The following is a 20,578-nucleotide window of genomic DNA, read 5'->3' as shown; positions in this document are numbered from 1 at the left end:
TGGACCGTACGACAGATATATAGAACATCCTTAGAACTGGAATGCCAGTCCCCAGGCCCCTGTTTGCTTACAGCCGAAGTGGCACTAGCCGTGGCAGACAGAGGTCTCGAACATAGTGTACAGCGTGGAGTGACTTCCTGAAACTCAGCTGTACACCCAGGTACTTGTGTGTATGAACTCCAGGGATGGGAACATTATTTACAGTGGGCGGTCGAGAGACCTTCCCTTTGGCTTGAAATTTGGTTTTACATTCATTAATTACAAGTCCCATTTGAACACACAATGCTGCTAGTTGTGACAGAGCTGACTGGAGAGTCCTGGGTGTGGCGCATTGGAGGAGCATGTCGTCAGCATAGATGAGGACCTGGGTGCCCTGTGGGAAGGAACAACGCGCAATTTTGTCCATTAAAGCATTGAAAAGCATTGGACTAAGGACTCCACCCTGTGGTGTTCCAAGCTCAAAGACTTCCTCAGAGGAGACTGCACCTTGAAACCAAACCTGTGCTGTTCTGTTGTACAAATAGTCCCTGATCCATCCTAAATATCTACCTTTGACACCTTTGAAAATGAATTCATAATAATGTTACACCAGGGGTATTGGTGCGGGTGGCAGCACTGTGGGAGGTGGTAGCACTGGGAGAGGCGGGAACAGAGAGAGAGCGTAGACGCGTGGCCGGAGAGGAAGCCAACGTGTGCCTGCCTGTTGAGTGCCTGACGTGCCCTGGGAGACTTGTGGTGCCCCTGTGAACTTGTAAAGCAGTGTACTTGCGGAGGATTTGTCAATAAACTTAGGAAATAGTGCCCGTGTTTTTCCCTTGTGGCCTGGCCTCGTGTGTGTGTGTGTGTGTGTGTGTGTGTGTGTGTGTGCACGCGCGCCTTGTCCCGGCGTTCAGAGTGTGACTCCGCTGCTCTACCTATACCCGTGTGGATAACACGCCCGCCCGGAGTGAGGGATGGGCGCAACAATAACATCTTTGTTGGCCCTGTCGAAGGCACCCTTAAGATTAACGAAAGCTCTGCAGGTAGCATCCTTATTTATAAATCACCCAACAAAACAATGACTTGTGGAATGACTTTTTAGGAAGCCATGTACATTGCCAGAGAGTATATGGCCCACCTTATATAAGCCTGTTCAATATTACCCGTTCCATCATCTTACACAGCTCTGTTATTAATATATAGTCCGAGTTGGCCACCCTCTTTCCGCTGCTGTAAAAAATATCTATGCCTAGTAAATGGAGTCATTACTAAAAGGACTGGAATTTTGTATCACTTAGATGAATATGTAAGAGAAAGAGATGATTTAGGCTCAAAGCAAAGTCATGAAATAGCTATAAACCTAATATTTCTTTACTTATTAATAGCATTCATAATTTTTAATGGCTAAAAAAGAAAATTTCTAAGTTTAAAAGAGAGATTTAATATATAGACGAAAACAGTACCCTTTGCAGGACGTTTATATGAACTGGCAGCCATTGTTGATGTTTGCATTGCTTGCTGGGGCCGGGAGAATTCCACGATTACAGCTCAAATAGAAGGTAATTACTGTCCCTGAGTAAGTGTGAAGTGAGAGATGAATTATACCTTATAGGCTAGTGGAGAATTATATAAGAAACATGCCTTGGATATGAGAAAAGTCCAATTATAGAGGTTCCTTCAGTACCTTCGTCAGTTCCGGAATGTTTAATTGTATTTTATTTATTGTATTGTTGGAGGTGACTTGAAGGGCGCGGCGTAGTAGTGGAGTGACAGGCAAGGGCATTTCAAGAACTATTGTACAGCACAGACGTATATTTCACCATCAGAGGACAGGACACAGTTATCTTAAGCCTCGGAAGTCCCCACAGAACACCCTAAGCTTGATATAGCTGTCACAACGAAAAGGAAAGAAACATAAGTGTGAATAAGAATACATAACACCATTCAGCAAGGACTCCCAGCACCACCCCACAACGCTCAGACCAACACCACCCACACGCCACCACACCCACCTCCCTGCTGCCGTGACGCATTATTTAACGCCTTGCTAAGAGTCATCTTCCCCAAGTGGTTAAGTAATTCTAGATGCAAGGAAAGAAAAGGCAGGAAGATGATTATTGTTATTTTTTATCTTTATTTTCTTTGCAGGAGTGAGTGAGGCAGGATGAGTTTGATGGGTGCTTAGGCTGAGAGTCACGCCGCAGGGTCAGTGAGGGGTACGGCCGGCAGTATGGTGACCCCTACGGCGGCGGCAGGTACGGCTAAGGTGGTCATGTAAAAAAAAATCAAATAACCAGCAAAGGAAAGTAGAATAATTACTTAAAAACTCAATAAATATGATGAAAAGTAATGAGAAATTTGGGGATATGGTGGTAATGCTTGCCTGGTAATTTCCAGACTTTTACTGCTTGTTTCTGGGCAGAGTGTGACGCCTTATCAAGTTGTTACCTACAGAATGAATTGACCGGCACTGAGACTAATGAACAGAATTAATGTTAACCTAACGCAAAGATCAAAAACACTAGTGCTATTTCAACATTATCCAAAAAAAAATCAAATAACCAGCAAGAAAAAAAAGGCTTAAAATCAACAAAATAAGACAAAAAAGTAAAGAAAATTCATAAAAGACAACAGGAGACAATTTCTTTATGTTCAATGATTCAAAACTTCCCAAACCTTTTATTTATTTATTATTATAATTATTATTATTATTATTATTATTATTATTATCAAGTCATTAAAAACCTCCTCCTCTTCAGGTCATCACAGGAGTACTCATGTGACAGGAGCAACAGTTGGGAGGTGGTCACAGGGGAGGGGGCTGATGACGAAGCCGTGGGAGGGGGAGATGGTGCCAGGGATTGGCAGGGTGGCCGGCCGGGCGCTGCAGGGGACGGCCGCTGCTCCGGACATCATGGCATATGGATAACCTGGAGTCCGAAGTGGCACTTAATATTCTCAACGCTGTGCTGACTAATGTAAGTCTGGAGGGGTGGGGTGGCCTAGAGTGTGTTGTGTAAGTGTGTGTTTGTGGGGGGGTCAGTGTTAGGGTGTTGACCAGTGTGGGTGTGGAGGTGGTGGTGTGTTGGGTGTTGGTGCCTTAGAGTGTGTTGCATAAAGGTTGGGGGTTAAGCTTGGTCTTTGTAGGTGATGTTATGGTAATTGTGGGTCTGTTTGATGATCTTATTTAAGTATCAAGGTATATTTTTTTAATTAATTGATATTTTGTCTATTTCTTTATTTCTTTATTTATTTTTATTTCTTTATTTCTTTATTCTTTTTTTTATTTTCACAACTTTAAAGAAGAATTAAATGTTTTCTTGGTTTTTCTCAACAAACAACAAGCCAAAATGAAAATAGCATTGCATCACGATATATCCTGTTCATTATTACTTTTCAAACCATATCTTTGTATCAGCCTAAATGTTTCTGGTTTCCTTTCCTCTTGTGCATCTGTTTCCTTCTTTCCCTCTCCTCTCAGCTAACAGAGGTCGTCTTGCATAGGCTAGGTCAGGTTCCTTGGGTGTGTGGGTTGTAACTCTGTCTCCTCACAGAAAGAAGAGGCACAGTGGTCAAGACAGAGGGACTGGGAAGGCAGACAGAAGAGGAGGATGGACTGGGTGAGTAACAGCAGTACTAGTAGAAGTAGTAGTAGTGATAGTTTGATCATAGTAGAGATAGCAGTAAAATATTTAGTTGTATTATTAGTAGTAGTAGTAATAGTAGAAGTAATACCAGTAGTAGAGGTGGCTTGGTCACAGTAGTAATGGTAATAGTAGTGATAGCAGGATGTTATTTAACTGTATAAAAGAAAGATTAAATCCATATATAAAACTTAATGGCAGGACCACTATCAGCAGTAGTAGTAGTATTAGGAACACCCTGCTCATAATAACAGAAGTAGAACCATAACAATTCACTATATAAAACAAAAAGCACCAAACTAATATAGCATCAACAACAACAGCAACAGTAGCAGTAGTAGTAGTAGTAAGAGTAGCAGCAGTAGTAGTAGCAGTAACAACACTAACTCCAACACTTTACCAACAGGACGACCAGTACTATGGGTCTGGCTGCGGCATCCTACCCACCCCCCAGATGCCCCCACGCTAACTGCCCTGGCGCGACCCTAACATTGGCCCTGCACACTCCTGGGGTGTGGTGGGGGGCTTTGTACCAGGGCGGCCGGGGCAGGGGCAGGGTAGACCAACAGGACTGGGGTACAAGATGAAGAAAACATTGCTGGCTAAGAAGAAAATAGGAGCTAAGGAGGTTAAGACAAGTGGTGGTGGTGGTGGTGGTGCTGGTGCTGGTGGTGTGAAACCGAGGATAAGACTGTATCATCAGTCTGATGATATTTTGAATATCAATTATTTAACTTCTGCAACACCTGAGGACAAGACAGGAGCCAGGTAGGATGGTCATAGGATGCCAGTTAGATGTGGTGAAGGATGTTTTGTCTGGGAAGGATAATGAGGAAATGAAATTGAGGACAAGACAGGAGCCAGGTAGGAGGGTCATAGGATGCCAGTTGGATGTGGTGAAGGATGTTTTGTCTAGGAAGGATAATGAGGAAGTGAAATTGAGTTGCTAATCTGTCGATAAAATGATAAAAGATGAATAAGTGAAATGAAAAAAAAAAAAGAAATGTGGTGTTTTGGAATATATAGAACAGTGGGGTTAGTGTGTGTGTGTGTGTGTGTGTGTGCTGGGGGGATGTATCTTTGTTAATTAGAAAGAATATAAGAGATGAATATAATGGTGGGATATATAGCAGTTTTTTTTAGTTCAGAAGAAATAAGTTTGGTTTGAGTTTATATATGAATGGAAAAAAGGCTAGAAGAGAGAGAGAGAGAGAGAGAGAGAGAGAGAGAGAGAGAGAGAGATTTATAATGAACTGGAAAGTAAAGCAGTACAAAGCTGTAAAAGAAAGGGATTGTTGTTTAGTTTAGATTAATTTGTGTAAAGTAGAGAAAAAAAATAATGTGTTTTGAGTTGATGTATCAGTGTAACCTAGAAAATGGAGGAGAAATTATTGTTTCTTTAAATTTTATGTCATTGTAAACTAGAAAATATAAATAGTTTTTTTTTCATTCTATAGATCATTATAAATGTGAAAAATAATATAGGAGTGGTGTTTTTATATATATATATATATATATATATATATATATATATATATATATATATATATATATATATATATATATATATATATATATATATATATATATATATATATATATATATATATTTTTTTTTTTTTTTTTTTTTTTTTTTTTTTTCTTATTATACCATTGTAAACAAAAAAAAAAAATATAGAAGTAATGTGTTAGATTTTTTGCTTTGGTACATTAATTTCACAGTTAATCAGTTTATACTTCCTGTTGTCATCCTTGTCCTGTTCAGGGTGTGAGTGGGCCAAGACCTGCCACAACTCTTCTGCTTGTATGGCAAAAGAAAATAGCAGTTTTTACTCTTGATTTCCACCCCAAGATATTAGTCACTGTATTTGCTGAGAATATTCACCCCAAAAGTTAAAAATATTAGTTGCTGTATTTGTTGAGGTTCGTGTGTGTGTGTGTGTGTGTGTGTGTGTGTGTGTGTGTGTGTGTGTGTGTGTGTGCGTGCGTGCGTGCGTGCGTGTGCGTGCGCGCGTGCGCACACACACACACACACACACACACACACACACACACACACACACACACACACACACACACACACACACACACACCTGTCACTTGTCACCTGTGTGTGTCTAATGCACCTGTGTGTTTTGTCCCAGCTCCTCCCAGAACGAGCCCACACCTGCACCTGAGGACACACCCACACCCACACCTGCACCCAAGTCTGCACCCAAGCCTTCACCCACCCCCAGCACCCACTCCAGCACCCACTCCAGCACCCAGCACAGCCCAGGGGAAGGCCCAGGGCAGGCAGCCAAGGGCCGAGGCAGGGGCAGGGGTGTGGCTTGGGGGAGGAGAGTGTGAAGTGTGTGGGTTAGGTTTGTGTGTGGTATTTTGTCTGGGCTGCTCCATATGTGGGAGAGCTCGGTTGGTGTAGAGATGGATAGATAGATGTGTGTGTGTGTGTGTGTGTGTGTGTGTGTGTGTGTGTGTGTGTGTGTGTGTGTGTGTGTGTGTGAGGGATTTGTACTTCATTCAAGCATCTTTTATTTTTACTACTGCTACTATCTTGTTCACTACTGGAAGATTAGTACTAAGATGTGATTCTTGTTATTTTTAAGGGTATTATTCCAATGTTTTTTGTATGATTGCATCTCATTCCTGTTGTACTTGAGAGAGAGAGAGAGAGAGAGAGAGAGAGAGAGAGAGAGAGAGAGAGAGAGAGAGAGAGAACAGGCCCCATTGCTCAAACTAATGATAAAAAAAAAAACTCAACCATTCCAAAAAGTATAGATATATTAGTTTTGTGAGTAGAATTTGCCAGAAAGGAAATTTGAAATACATGAGTGTGTGGGAGAGGCAAAGGATATGTAGGGCGGCAGATTGGTGTGTGAAGGATGTGTAGGAGAGGCTGAGGATATCCTGTACACTGTGTGAGGATGGTTAAGAGTGATTTGGAAGGAAGGTAGTGTGTGAAGGATGCATTAGGTAGGTTGTGTAGTAGTGGGTACAATGTGTTAAGAATGATATGTATGTTACAGGAGATAAGGATGTGTATTTTCACCACAAGTATGTGTAGAGATTGGTGTTAAGACAGTAGGAAGGTTTGATTAAGCTGGACCATCATTCCTTGTGTTGTCTTAATAAATGTATGCAAACTGACTGTAAACTCTCTCTCCTTCAGTGTTCATTAGTGTATTTATCAGCTTTTGGGGTCAAGATGTCACTTTATTTATTTATTTATTTTTTATTGTTATTTTGTTTATCTTTTTTTTTTCTTTGTGTTGGACAGTTTACGAGTCAGTTCCAGTTTTTGTGACAGTGGATGTGGTTTCTTTCTGTGATGCTTGTCCTTGCCATGCCTTCCTTCCCAGTGAAGGAGCCTGATGGCTCCTTGCAGCTTCCCTTTTGTACATCCTTATGTTACTCCACACTCGGCATCTCCACGTGTTGACTGTTTTTCTTTTTTGTGTCTTCCTCCACATATAAATAACACTCAAACTCACACACACACACACTTCAGGTATTCTCAGATATTCAGCATTCATTCTTATCTTGCCTTCCTTCACCCACTCACAGCATCTCCAGGTCTTCACACTCAGCATTCCCCCTCATCTTTCACTCCACAGAGTATCCTTCACTCCACACAGCCTTCCCTCTCATCCTTCACTCAGCCTCTTCCCTCATCTTTCACTCAGCTTCCCTCCTCATCTCTCAGTCCACACAGCCTGCCCCCTCATCCTTCACTCCACACAGCCTGCCTCCTTATCCCTCAGTCAGCCTCTTCCCTCATCTTTCACTCAGCTTCCCTCCTCATCTCTCACTCCACACAGCCTATCCCCCCATCCTTCACTCCTCCACACAGCATCCCTCATCTCTCACACCATCCAAGCCTTACACATCCACACCTACATCTACATCTCACACCTGCAGCATCCCTGGAATCACATCAGTGCCCCCAGGTGACAGGTGAGCTCTGTTTTGAGAGATTAAATGACTTTTCTAATTCTATCCTCCATTCTGTTTTTCGTCACCACCACTATCACCACCACCATCACCAATATTTAGGACCTAAATATGCTAATTATACTGTTTGTCATGCGTATTTTTAATTGTGGAGTAGGGAAGTGGAAGAATAATTGATTTAATATTAAGAGCTAAAGTAAGAATGTAAGAAAAATAAGGGCTGGTGCAAGAAACTAATAGGCCTATGCGCGGTGGTCCATATTTCAAACATGCCTGCGTATTTCCACCCATCACCCCTGTCCATAAATTCGTATAATCTCAAAACTACCTAATGACTCGGCGCTAACAACCTGGTTCGTTTGTCTCTACCGTGTGGATGAATATTTTCCTTAACAACCTCGTTGTATTAAACTGCTTGTAATGGTTGATGTATTCTGGTCTGCATCCTTCATTTGTATCTTGTTTGTATTCTTGTGTTCTTAAGCACTTCATCTCAAAATAAGGGCAAAGATAGTTAGTCTTTGCCATGCGGATAAAATATTTCCTCTAACTACCTCGTTAAATGAATCTGCTTGTAATTGTTGATGTATTCTGGTTTGTGTTCTCCATTTGTATCTTGTTCGTATTGTTAAGCTCTCTGTTCTTTCACCAGGACTGTTAACAAATGCCACAGAGGTGATTGGTCAGGTTCTCATGGGTGTTCTCATTAATGACGCAGGATCCTCACCAAACCATCACTGAGTCATGATAGTGCCATTATCACTTCGTTGACTTTTACTACAGGCTGTAAAACTATCACCCAAGGAAACACACTTGTAAATCCTTAACAGTTTGTACTATACCCTGCTAGAACATTCGTAAAACCACGATAACTTCCAGTAAATCAAAGGAAATTGTCACTAAACCATGAAAATACCCTTGCAAAACTCGTCACCTCACTAATTATAATTTCAATCACTAAAGCCACGAAAACATCCTTGGAAAACCAAATAACTTTAGCGCGGGTTTGTTAAAAGTAGTGGAGGTATTTTCTTTTCTTCCCTTTTGTTGCCTCAGCCCGGTGTCCCTCTGATATGAAAAAAAAACAAAAAAAAAACAAGGCATTGAAGCGTTCGAGATAGCGAGAAAGTTCCGAAGCTTCAGCAGATGTGGACTAACGCCTGACTCTAGCTGCGTCGCCTTCTCTACCTCCGTCCGCCGCCCAGGTAAGGTCAGTGTTGTTTTGTGATTATTCTGTTTGCCAGTGGATAATGGTGTGTTCTTGGTGGCGGTGGTTGTGTTGGGGGGAGGGCTTGATGTATCTGCAAGAGCTGGGTGGGGGCGAGGGAAGGTGAAAATGAAAGTATAATGAATTCAGTTTTATTAGTACTCCGTGTTGGCTGTTACTGTCCCTCATTTGTCACGTTCACAGTCGACAGGTGCGTGACAATCTCCTATCGTCATACTGTAACGCTCAGCTGGTTCAGGTCATGTCAGGTCTCTCCAGGGTTGAGGTGGCAGCAGCTGGGACAGGAACACCTAACACTGAGTACGTACTCGGTCTTGATAAGCACTTTCACTTACGCGGTTTTTTTTTTTTTTTTCAGTTCAGGAACGTCAGTCTTGAATTGACAAAAATTTTACCCCATGTTAGGTAGCATTTTTTATTTTTGAGAAAAATCAAGTCTTGCGCATTTTGACCGAAAGTGAAATTTGACAAATTTGTTCAAAAAATTATTTCAGGATGTTACCAAAATTTTAAAAAAAGGTAAATCATCAAGACCGACACCTATCCCATCAAGTCCGACGGACCAGTCTTGAAGTACCCGCACTTGAATTTTGTCATTTTGCTACTTAACGAAGAGGAAAAAGAAGGAAGAAGAGGAAGTTTAAGAAAAATATGGAGAAGAAAAAGGCGAAAAATGGAAGATTTTCAATGACACTTTGCCTATAGAATGCTGTATTACAAGAAGAGGAATATTTTCAATGATATTTTGCCTATATAATACAGCTATTTTAGTGGTTTATGTACTCTATCTCAGTAATTATCCGAGCGATTTCAATGAGATTCTGCATACATAGGGCAGTTATGTCACTGGTTCATTCGCTACATAGAAAAAAATCGAGCGAGGCTCGATTATTGAAATTAAAACGAGGCATTAAAGGAAGATTTAGCCATCGGGGTGCGTGACCAAATCTGATGCCTTGTTTTTCACATAGAGGGTCTTCCAAGTGACCTTGCGATTCCCTCTCACACTCATTAGGTTTTTGATCTCGGAGTACCTTCGCCAGTAGCTCTATTATAACTCCGTTCTTGATGGGAAGAGTCTTTTACTTTGCCTTCTTTAGGTGGGACTTTATATACTTATAGCGGCTGCGGATCTCTTATTTTGAGTGACTCTGAAAATATGGATGTTTCAAAGCCAGCTGGCTCCGCAGCACTTCCCAGCGGAAAGTTTTTAAGCCTGTCTTGGCTGATTGAGCTTTCTGCTCGGAGACAATCATGTCATAAAATTGATTAGGAGGCAAGGCATCCTCCTCCTCCTCCTCGCTCTCCTCGAGGAAGGAAATATCTGAAGGGTAAGTCACTGGCCGTGAGCTTACCGAGGACACCAAACTTTTCGTGGGTGAAGCTTGAACTGCTTCCGTCCTGTTAACAAAAGACAGAGCAAGAGGTTAGTAAAATACAGGGCAAACGTGTGAGATGTGAGACGTGCATAAATAATAGCAGCCACATTACTTGCCTTATTGCAGGGGGTGGGAGAGGAGCCACGAAAGTTTCCTCCATCGCCTCAGACGAGTCGACTTCCAGAGACCTTTCTGGTGCAGCAGCCTCATCCCGATTCCCTTCTTCCATCCTGTGGAAGAGAAGATAATAATTATCAAGATCCAGCATGTAAAGTGATCAAGGGTCATATCATAGATGACGGTAAGGTAAATACTTACTGTTCATCTGTTAATTCAGGCATTATTCCCTCCTCATCAGCAGCCATCTCTAACTCTGTCTCCGTCTCCGCCTCCGCCTCTTGGGAGAATGGGGTTATAGGGATTCCACTTCTGATGGGAATGGTAAATGAGTTAGTTCATTGATAAAGATCAGAGACGTGTGTATTCAATATTCAGATACATATGCACTCAATATATCAGAGGGAAATAGGCAGTTACTTACTCCCTATACTCCTCAAGCTTGCTGACATCATTTCGAGCTTGGTCTCTTGTGTCGTATATGGCGTAATACCGTCTAGCAGTCTCATAACTGTGACCTGCTAGTTGAGAATTCCTGCCTGAAAGCAGGATCTTTATTGATCTTCTAAGCAGAGGAGTAGATCTCCTCAGCATCCTTGTATTCACACTCCTGGAAACTACTCCCGCCTTCAGGCAGAGCTTCCGGAGAATGGAGGTGATATTTGAAATGTGCATTTTCCCGCAGCAGTAGTTCCGACCTCTGGAAGTGCTGGAGGGGATAAATACTGGGCAAGAATCCAACTGACAAGTAGTTATTATAGGCCTTGCATACAGCATGTAGGCCTTAAGCGCCTTCTCCTCGACATTATTTTAGTACAATGTCGGCGGCGCCATAACTCATTGTTTTGTGTACTTTTATTTTTCTGAAGGTCTCTTCTTCTGTATGAGACCGTTCATTACACTCTTGTACTGTGAACTCGGTAAATTCTTGAGCTCTTCTCAGAGATGGAACAAGAAAACTGATTATGAGAGCGTCCCTCAGCTTAATAAAGCTTGAAACTGTTATGGGACGGAGGCTCTCATCCTCAAGGGAGTTGGCAGCGTTCTGAAGAACCACTTTTACAGAGGAAGATCTTGAGATGTTTTTGATCTCGTCGGAGGACAGCACATTCCCAGCTTTCCTCTCTCGAGACGCTGCTCTCTCTTTCTTCTCGACCTTTTGGTACCTCTTGAGGAGATTTTTCAAAGCATAATCTGCCTCTTGGGCTCGAGGTAGCTCTTCATACTGATACTTCAAATACTCAAGTACCCTGATGCATGTAAAGATAATGTTACAGCAGTAGCTGCCAGATAGGGTGCCTGCTCTCCTCTTCAGGAAGCTTTCGTCGTTTCCAAGATTGAGGAAGACGTTTATTAGCGCCTTCTCTTGGAAACTATCCTTTTGAACTTTAAAGGAATATTTTATAACGTCCGAGATGATTCAGACGCTAAGCTCAATTGAGTTATGGCTCAGGGCTGAGGTATTTTGCAGGCATCGCTTGTAGCGTTCAAGGAAAACCTTGAATAACTTTTTTCCCAAATCTGGATCCTGTGCGTCAAGAGGCTCTTCCTCCTGGTCTCCTTTAGTAAGCATGGACTGCAAAAGAAAGACACAAGAGTAGTTAATGGGTATCAATTGGTACAGATCAATAAAAAAATAGCAGTAATACTAGCTAGTACTTACCGCACTGAGAAGCTCTTTGAAGCGGACAGTACCACGCTTCAGCCCATGTTTGCTGACAAGGTGCGAGTCGATCCTATTCAACACATTGTCGCATACAGAACATCGATGAAGGGACTTCCTCCTGGGGGTGCTATCGGCCTTTGGAGTAGTAACTCCAGTCTTCTTCATCAAGTTCCGTTGTTCCACGGCGCTCACCACACCGTGGACTTGGCAGAGATGTCTGGTCATATCTTTTACTTTGCCAATACAGAATGGCATCGGGCACGAGACAATTTTGCGGCCTTTAACTTTTAATTCTCGTACTTGAGTAAAGTCACGCTTCTTCACCCCCGGGAGGCTTTTGACCACAATGGACCAGAAGTCCTTGTTGGTTGCTATATGGTGCTCCCTTTTATTTTCAAGAGCCAAGGCTTCTTTCCTTAGGTTGTCAACTTTCACCACGTACATGGACTTTATTTCATCTGGAGTTTGAGCGCTCATAACATCCTCCATTTTTTCCTTCAGGGCTTTTTTTCTCTCTCCCTTTGCCTTGTAACTGGCACTTGAGGGAATTTCGAGGCACTTTTGTTTGAGTTCATTATAATCTCTCTCCTCATCCTCCTCTTCCCCTTCCTGCTCCTCCTCCTCCTCCTCCTGCTCCTCCACCTCAGTCTCACTTTCACTGAATCGTGCGCCACTGGCACTGCCTTCTCCCCAGTAAGAGCAGGAAGGCTGTGGCTCTGCACTACGTTTGCGTTTCCTCATTTTTCTTTTTTTTCTCATTTTAAGAACCACATCCTCTTTTCTTTCACTCAGTCACCTTTTCTTTTCCTTTCGAATGACTTACGTTAAAGTCTGGATCTTTCAGAGTCATCGAATAAGTCCTCGTCCCACTGTCCACTACGAAATTCATCCATTTTGATGATACCTGTTCAACTCTGTAAAATCACAAAAAAAAAAAAAAAAAAAAAATACAAAATATCAGTCAACAGGTTTGCCAATCTCCTGAAATATTAATCTCAAACTTGTATGTATATATATATATATATATATATATATATATATATATATATATATATATATATATATATATATATATATATATATATATATATATATATATATATATATATATATATATATATATATATATATATATATATGTGAACTGTTCATGTTGACAAGTAGTTGGGTTTAGGAAGGGGGATAAAAACCCAGGGAGGAGTTAGGATTCTTTTAATCTCTAACGTTTCGGCTGAATAGCCATCCTCAGAGAGACTGATTTACACGAGTGAAAACACACTATTTATAACAACATACAAAATTTTCTCATTTGACATTCGTACAGAGTATTGCCATCCCGGCATGTACCTCACCTAATTTTATTTTCCTAGTCAGGTGGCATTATCCGTCCAGAAAGACAGGTGGTGGCGGTGCATTCGTGTCCAGCAGGATAGTTGGTGGTAATGAATACCCGCCCTGCAGGACAGGTGGTGGCGGTGGATACCCGTCCAGCAGAACAGGTGATGGTCATGGCGGTGGATACCCGCCCTGCAGGACAGGTCGTGGCGGTGGATACCCGTTCAGCAGGACAGGTGATGGTCATGGCGGAGGATACCCATCCAGCAGGACAGGTGATGGTCATGGCGGTGGACACTCGTCCAGCAGGACAAGTGGTGGCGGCGGATACCCGTTCAGCAGGACAGGTGGTAGTCATGGCGGTGGATACCCGTCCAGCAAGACAGGTGGTGGCTCTGCATAACCATCCAGCAGGGTGGCGGTGGATACCCATCCAGCAGGACAGGTGGTAGTCATGGCGGTGAATACCCTTCCAGCAAGACAGATGATGGTCGTGGCGGTGGATACCCGCCCTGCAAGACAGGTGGTGGCGGTGGATACCCGTCCAGCAGGACAGGTGGTAGTCATGGCGGTGGATACCAGTCCAGTAGGACAGGTGGCAGTCATGGCGATGGATACCCGTCCAGCAGGATAGGTGATGGTCATGGCGGCGGGTATGGTGGATACCCGCCCTGAAGGACAGATGGTGGCAATAGATACCCGTCCAGCAGGACAGGCGGTGGCAGTGGATACCCGTCCAGTAGGACAGGTGGTGGCAGTGGATGCCCGTCCAGCTGGACAGGTGGTGGTCATGGCGGTGGATACCCGTCTAGCAGGACAGGTGATGGCATTGAATACCAGTCCAGCAGGACAGGTGATGGCAGTGAATACCCGTCCCGCAGGACAGGTGGTGGCCGTGGATAACCTTCCAGCATGACAGGTAGTGGCGGTGAATACCCGTCCAGCAGGACAGGTGGTGGCTGTGGATACGCGTCCAGCAAGACAAGTGGTGGCGGTGGATTCCTGTCCAGCAGGATAGGTGGTGGTAATGGATACCCGCCCTGCAGGACAGGTGGTGGCGGTGGATACCCGTCCAGCAGCACAGGTGATGGTCAAGGCGGTGGATACTCGGCCTTCAGGACAGGTGGTGGCTGTGGATACCCGTCCAGCAGGACAGGTGATAGTCACGGCGGTGGATACCCGCCCTGCAGGACAGGTGGTGGCGGTGGATACCCGTTCAGCAGGACAGGTGATAGTCATGGCGGTAGATACCCATCCAGCAGGACAGGTGATGGTCATGGCGGTGGACACTCGTCCAGCAGGACAAGTGGTGGTGGTGGATACCCGTCCAGCACGACAGGTGATGGTCATGGCGGTGGATACCCGTCCAGTAGGACAAGTGGTGGCAGGGGATACCCGTCCAGCAGGACAGGTGGTGGCGGTGGATGCCCATCCAGCAGGACAGGTGGTGGCAGTGAATACCCGTCCAGCAGGACAGGTGGTGGCGGTGGATGCCCGTTTAGCAGGAGAGGTGGTGTCAGTGATTACCCGTCCAGCAGGACAGGTGATGGCAGTGAATACCCGTCCAGCAGGACAGGTGATGGCAATGAATATTCGTCCAGCAGGACAGGTGATGGCAGTGAATACCCGTCCCGCAGGACAGGTGGTGGCCGTGGATAACCTTCCAGCATGACAGGTAGTGGCGGTGAATACCCGTCCAGCAGGACAGGTGGTGGCGGTGAATACTTGTCCTGCAGGACAGGCGGTGGCAGTAGATACCCGCTCTCCAGGACAGCGGTGGCGGTAGATACCCGTCCAGCAGGACAGGTGATGGTCATGGCGGTGGATACCCGTCCAGCAAGACAGGTGGTGGCGGTGGATACCCGTCCAGCAGAATAGGTGATGGTCATGGCGGTGGATACCCGGCCTGCAGGACAGGTGGTGGCAATGGATACCCGTCCAGCAGGAAAGGTGGTGGCAGTGGATACCCGTCCAGCAGGACAGGTGGTAGTCATGGCGGTGGATACCCGTCCAGCAGGATAGGTGGTAGTCATGGTGGTGGATACCCGTCCAGCAAGACAGGTGGTGGCGGTGAATACCCGTCCAACAGGATAGGTGATAGTCATGGTGGTGGATACCCGGCCTGCAGGACAGATGGTGGCAATGGATACCCGTCCAGCAGGACAGGTGGTGGCAGTGGAAACCCGTCCAGCAGGACAGGTGGTGGCGGTGGATGCCCGTCCAGCAGGACAGGTGGTGGTCATGGCGGTGGATACCCGTCCAGGTGATGGCAGTGAATACCCGCAGGACAGGCGATGGCAGTGAATATCCGTCCCGCGGGACGGGTGGTGGCCGAGGATAACCTTCCAGCAGGACAAGTAGTGGAGGTGAATGCAGGACAGGTGGTGGCGGTGGACACTCGTCCTGCAGGGCAGGCGGTGGCGGTGGATACCCGTCCAGCAGGACAGGTGATGGTCAAGGCAGTGGATACCCGGCCTGCAGGACAGGTGGTGGCAAAGGATACCCGTCCAGCAGGACAGGTGGTGGCAGTGGATACCCGTGCAGCAGGACAGGTGGTGGCGGTGGATGACTGTCCAGGAGGACAGGTGATGGTCATGGCGGTGGATACCCATCCAGCAAGACAGGTGGTGGCGGTGGATACCCGTCCAGCAGGACAGGTGGTGGCGGTGGATTCCTGTCCAGCAGGATAGGTGGTGGTAATGGATACCCGCCCTGCAGGACAGGTGGTGGCGGTGGATACCCGTCCAGCAGGACAGGTGATGGTCATGGCGGTGGATACCCGCCCTGCAGGACAGGTGGTGGCGGTGGATACCCGTTCAGCAGGGCAGGTGATGGTCATGGCGGTGGATACCCATCCAGCAGGACAGGTGATGGTCATGGCGGTGGACACTCGTCCAGCAGGACAAGTAGTGGCAGTGGATACCCGTCCAGCACGACAGGTGATGGTCATGGCGGTGGATACCCGTCCAGCAAGACAGGTGGTGGCTCTGCATAACCATCCAGCAGGACAGGTGGTGGCGGTGGATACCCATCCAGCAGGACAGGTGGTAGTCATGGCGGTGGATACCCGTCCAGCAGGATAGGTGATGGTCATGGCGGCGGGTATGGTGGATACCCGCCCTGCAGGACAGATGGTGGCAATAGATACCCGTCCAGCAGGACAGGTGGTGGCAGTGGATACCCGTCCAGCAGGACAGGTGGTGGCGGTGGATGGCTGTCCAGCTGGACAGGTGGTGGTCATGGCGGTGGATACCCGTCTAGCAGGACAGGTGATGGCATTGAATACCAGTCTAGCAGGACAGGTGATGGCAGTGAATACCCGTCCCGCAGGACAGGTGGTGGCCGTGGATAACCTTCCAGCATGACAGGTAGTGGCGGTGAATACCCGTCCAGCAGGACAGGTGGTGGCGGTGGATACCCGTCCAGCAAGACAGGTGGTGGCGGTGGATTCCTGTCCAGCAGGATAGGTGATGGTAATGAATACCCGCCCTGCAGGACAGGTTGTGGCGGTGGATACCTGTCCAGCAGGACAGGTGATGGTCATGGCGGTGGATACCCGGCCTTCATGACAGGTGGTGGCTGTGGATACCCGTCCAGCAGGACAGGTGATAGTCACGGCGGTGGATACCCGCCCTGCAGGACAGGTGGTGGCGGTGGATACCCGTTCAGCAGGACAGGTGATGGTCATGGCGGTAGATACCCATCCAGCAGGACAGGTGATGATCATGGCGGTGGACACTCGTCCAGCAGGACAAGTGGTGGCGGTGGATACCCGTCCAGCACGACAGGTGATGGTCATGGCGGTGGATACCCTTCCAGCAGGACAAGTGGTGGCAGGGAATACCCGTCCAGCAGGACAGGTGGCAGTCATGGCGGTGGATACCCGTCCAGCAGGATAGGTGATGGTCATGGCGGCGAGTATGGTGGGTACCCGCCCTGCAGGACAGATGGTGGCAATAGATACCCGTCCAGCAGGATAGGTGGTGGCAGTGGATACCCATCCAGCAGGACAGGTCGTGGCGGTGGATGCCCGTCCAGCTGGACAGGTGGTGGTCATGGCGGTGGATACCCGTCTAGCAGGACAGGTGATGGCATTGAATACCAGTCCAGCAGGACAGGTGATGGCAGTGAATACCCGTCCCGCAGGACAGGTGGTGGCCGTGGATAACCTTCCAGCATGACAGGTAGTGGCGGTGAATACCCGTCCAGCAGGACAGGTGGTGGCGGTGGATACTCGTCCTGCAGGGCAGGCGGTGGCGGTGGATACCCGCCCTGCAGGACAGTGGTGGCGGTAGATACCCTTCGTACAGGACAGGTGGTGGCGGTGAATACACGTCCTACAAGGACAGATGGTGGCGGTGGATACCCGTCCTGCAGGACAGGTGATATTCATGGCGGTGGATACCCGTCCAGCATGACAGGTGATGGTCGTCGCGGTTTATACCCGTCCTACAGGACAAGTGATGGCGGTGGATACCCGTCCTACAGGTCAGGTGGTGGCGGTGGATACCTGTCCTACAGGACAGGTGGTGGCGGTGGATACCCGTCCTTCAGGACAGGTGATGGTCATGGCGGTGGATATCCGTCCTACAGGACAGGTGGTGGCGGTATATACCTGCCCTGCAGGACAGGTGATGGTCATGGCGGTGGATATCCGTCCTACAGGACAGGTGGTGGCGGTGTATACCCGCCCTGCAGGACAGGTGATGGTCGTGGCGGTGGATACCTATCCTGCAGGACAGGTGGTGGTGGTGGACACCTGCCCGTCCCGCAGAATTGACTTCCAATATCATTCTCCCTCCACTGAGGTGCTGTGGTTCAGGAGTACTCCTTCTTTTCATTTGACGGTCTCCTTTCCAATGTTCTGTGTTTTCACTGAAGGACGCCCTTCACGAAGTGGATGACGTCCATCGCGTCTTTATTGTGTGAGGATGCGTCAGATTTTCTCTTAGTTTATTCTACTTTTGCTGTTCCCTGGTGGCTTGCCTCGTGACTCTCCCTGAACTGGTAGTTTAGTCGTCCCTGGCAGCGGCCGACTCTGCCCTGGTGCAGGCATACTGCTGGGCTGAGTCCCACCTGGGGAACCTCGCCCTGTTCTGTGCGATCCTCACCCCCTCCTGCTACGAGAGCTGGACGTTGGGGTAAACAAACTTTTTATCGTATAAAACGATTTTAAAATTAAATACTTATTGTGATCCTCATCGGTGCGACAAGACATTTGTAGATTGAGTGAAGAGAGATGGTGAGGAAGGGATCGCAGGTTTGGGGCGTGAAGGGTGAGGAGAGAGAAGGCACGGTGTGTGGAAGGTTTGTTTGGAGGGGCTGTTTTGCCATAACAGGAAGGTGTGGCTTTAAGAAGAAGAAGAAAGTGAAGCAGCAGCAGCATAAAAAAAAAGAGAGTGCACATGTGTGTGCAGATTTAACTGGGGCTTAAGAAAAAATAAATAAAATAAATAATTGGAAATTGATTTTAGTGTGTATACTTTATATGCACATTGTCACTACTACTACTAGCCTACTGGCTCCTTGTAGCTGCTTCTTATTAATTCTCTCTTCCAGCATTATTGTAACTATAAATCTCTCTTCCAACATTATTGTAACTATAACAAGAATTTATAATAATTAGGAGAATATTGATGACGTGGTAAGCATGATGGCAAATATTTACATCTTTGTTTCTTCCATATATCGCTTTATATTACTTCCAAGGTTTTCCTTCTGCGTTTGTTCCTTTTCTTTCTTTCAGGCTCAGAGTGAGCATCGTAGGAATGGCAGCCGTCTTGATAGACTTGTAAAAACTGGGAACACCACCGACAGCTTCAGCAGGTCCTGGCACTGGTTCTTCAGTGTTGAGTGGCAACCGTTCATTTGACAAAGAATAGCTGTTTCAAGGGTTTAGGGAAAAAAGTTTTAAAGTTACAAGTTTGTTCACATTTTGTCTGCTCGTGTGTGGAAGTAATTTCGCAGTCTGTCAGTAGCACATCGGACTGCCCTCCGTCTTGGATCACTGAGCTGCTGCATTTATTTATTTTTTTCAGATCACTTTATGTCTGCTCTAGAACAAATCTTAGAAGTTATATGAGTAACTAATGTCCTTGAATTCATTGTTATTTTCATTTGTTTATTTATTTATTTATTTTTTCCTTCTTCTTCATCATCATCTTTTTCTTCTTTTCTTCTTCTGCTTCTTCTTTTTTCTTTTCTTCTTCTTCTTCTTCTTCTTCTTCTTCTTCTTCTTCTTGTTTTTTGTTCTTCCGCTTCTTCTTTTTCTTCTTATTAATATTATAATTCTTCTTCTTCTGCTTCTTCTTTTTCTTCTTCTTCTTCTTCTTCTTCTTGTTTTTTGTTCTTCCGCTTCTTTTTCTTCTTCTTCTTATTATTATTATTATAATTATTGTTATTATTATTATTATTTATTATTATTATTATTATTATTATTATTGTTGTTGTTCAGACATTCCGACAAGCTGGAGGAGGAGGTGAGAAGAAATACAAGTGTTGGGAGGTGAGTTTATTCCCGACTAGTTCCCCTGAAGAAGCTTGTGCGAAGCTAGTCGGGAATAAACTATCCTCCCAGCACTTGTGTTTCTTCTCACCTCCTCCTCCATTATTAGCATCATTATATTCCGGAATTACTAGTAAGTAGTGACGTCAGTAAATTTGCGAATGACACCAAATTACGAAGATAAGACAGGACTGGATAGAAAGTATGATTGGACAGAAAAGTGTGAAATGAAATTCGATATCAATGAGGTAGCGTTCTCTACGTAAGTAAGAGAGAGAGAGAGAGAGAGAGAGAGAGAGAGAGAGAGAGAGAGATGCACAATATATAACAGCAGCTTAAAGGCCAGGGAGATAGCTAAATCTTCGAGAGAGAGAAAACAAAGTGATACTACAAGTCTGCGGCCTATAAAACAGTGCATTTAGTGCTTTGATAAGGCCTCTCTTACATTACGGTGTACAGTTGTGGCTGTGCAAAGAAGAGTGACTAGGATGATCCAGGGACTGAAAAAAAAAAAAGCTAGTCACTGGAATGGTGTAGGGAGCGTGGTGATACGATAGAGGTATTTCGATATCATTAAGGTAGGCTTTACCTCCTCATACGGTGTTCCATCCCTCGAAGTAATAATAATGATAATAATAATAATGATAATAATAATAATAATAATAAGTGAATTGATAAGTAAATACATCCGCCAATTCATGATGACTTAAGATTTCTCGGCCTGGGTGCTGGACCTTACAAGTCTCCTGATACTTCATCTCCTTGCTATTCTTG

At 45.7% G+C, this 20,578-nt stretch overlaps 1 long non-coding RNA gene across 1 annotated transcript; it reads left to right on the top strand.

Moving 5' to 3' along the window:
• The first annotated feature begins 1,411 nt into the window (after nucleotides 1-1,411).
• On the top strand, nucleotides 1,412-6,770 carry LOC135097886 (uncharacterized). Its single transcript, XR_010266309.1, has 6 exons — nucleotides 1,412-1,538; nucleotides 2,128-2,234; nucleotides 2,739-2,957; nucleotides 3,534-3,599; nucleotides 4,030-4,251; nucleotides 5,768-6,770. It is a non-coding gene; the product is annotated as an uncharacterized LOC135097886 (long non-coding RNA).
• Nucleotides 6,771-20,578: the final 13,808 nt, after the last annotated feature.

Source organism: Scylla paramamosain, unplaced genomic scaffold (assembly GCF_035594125.1).
Source record: "Scylla paramamosain isolate STU-SP2022 unplaced genomic scaffold, ASM3559412v1 Contig35, whole genome shotgun sequence".
Taxonomy (NCBI): Eukaryota; Metazoa; Arthropoda; class Malacostraca; order Decapoda; family Portunidae; genus Scylla; species Scylla paramamosain.
This window is presented reverse-complemented; position numbering and strand designations above follow the sequence as displayed.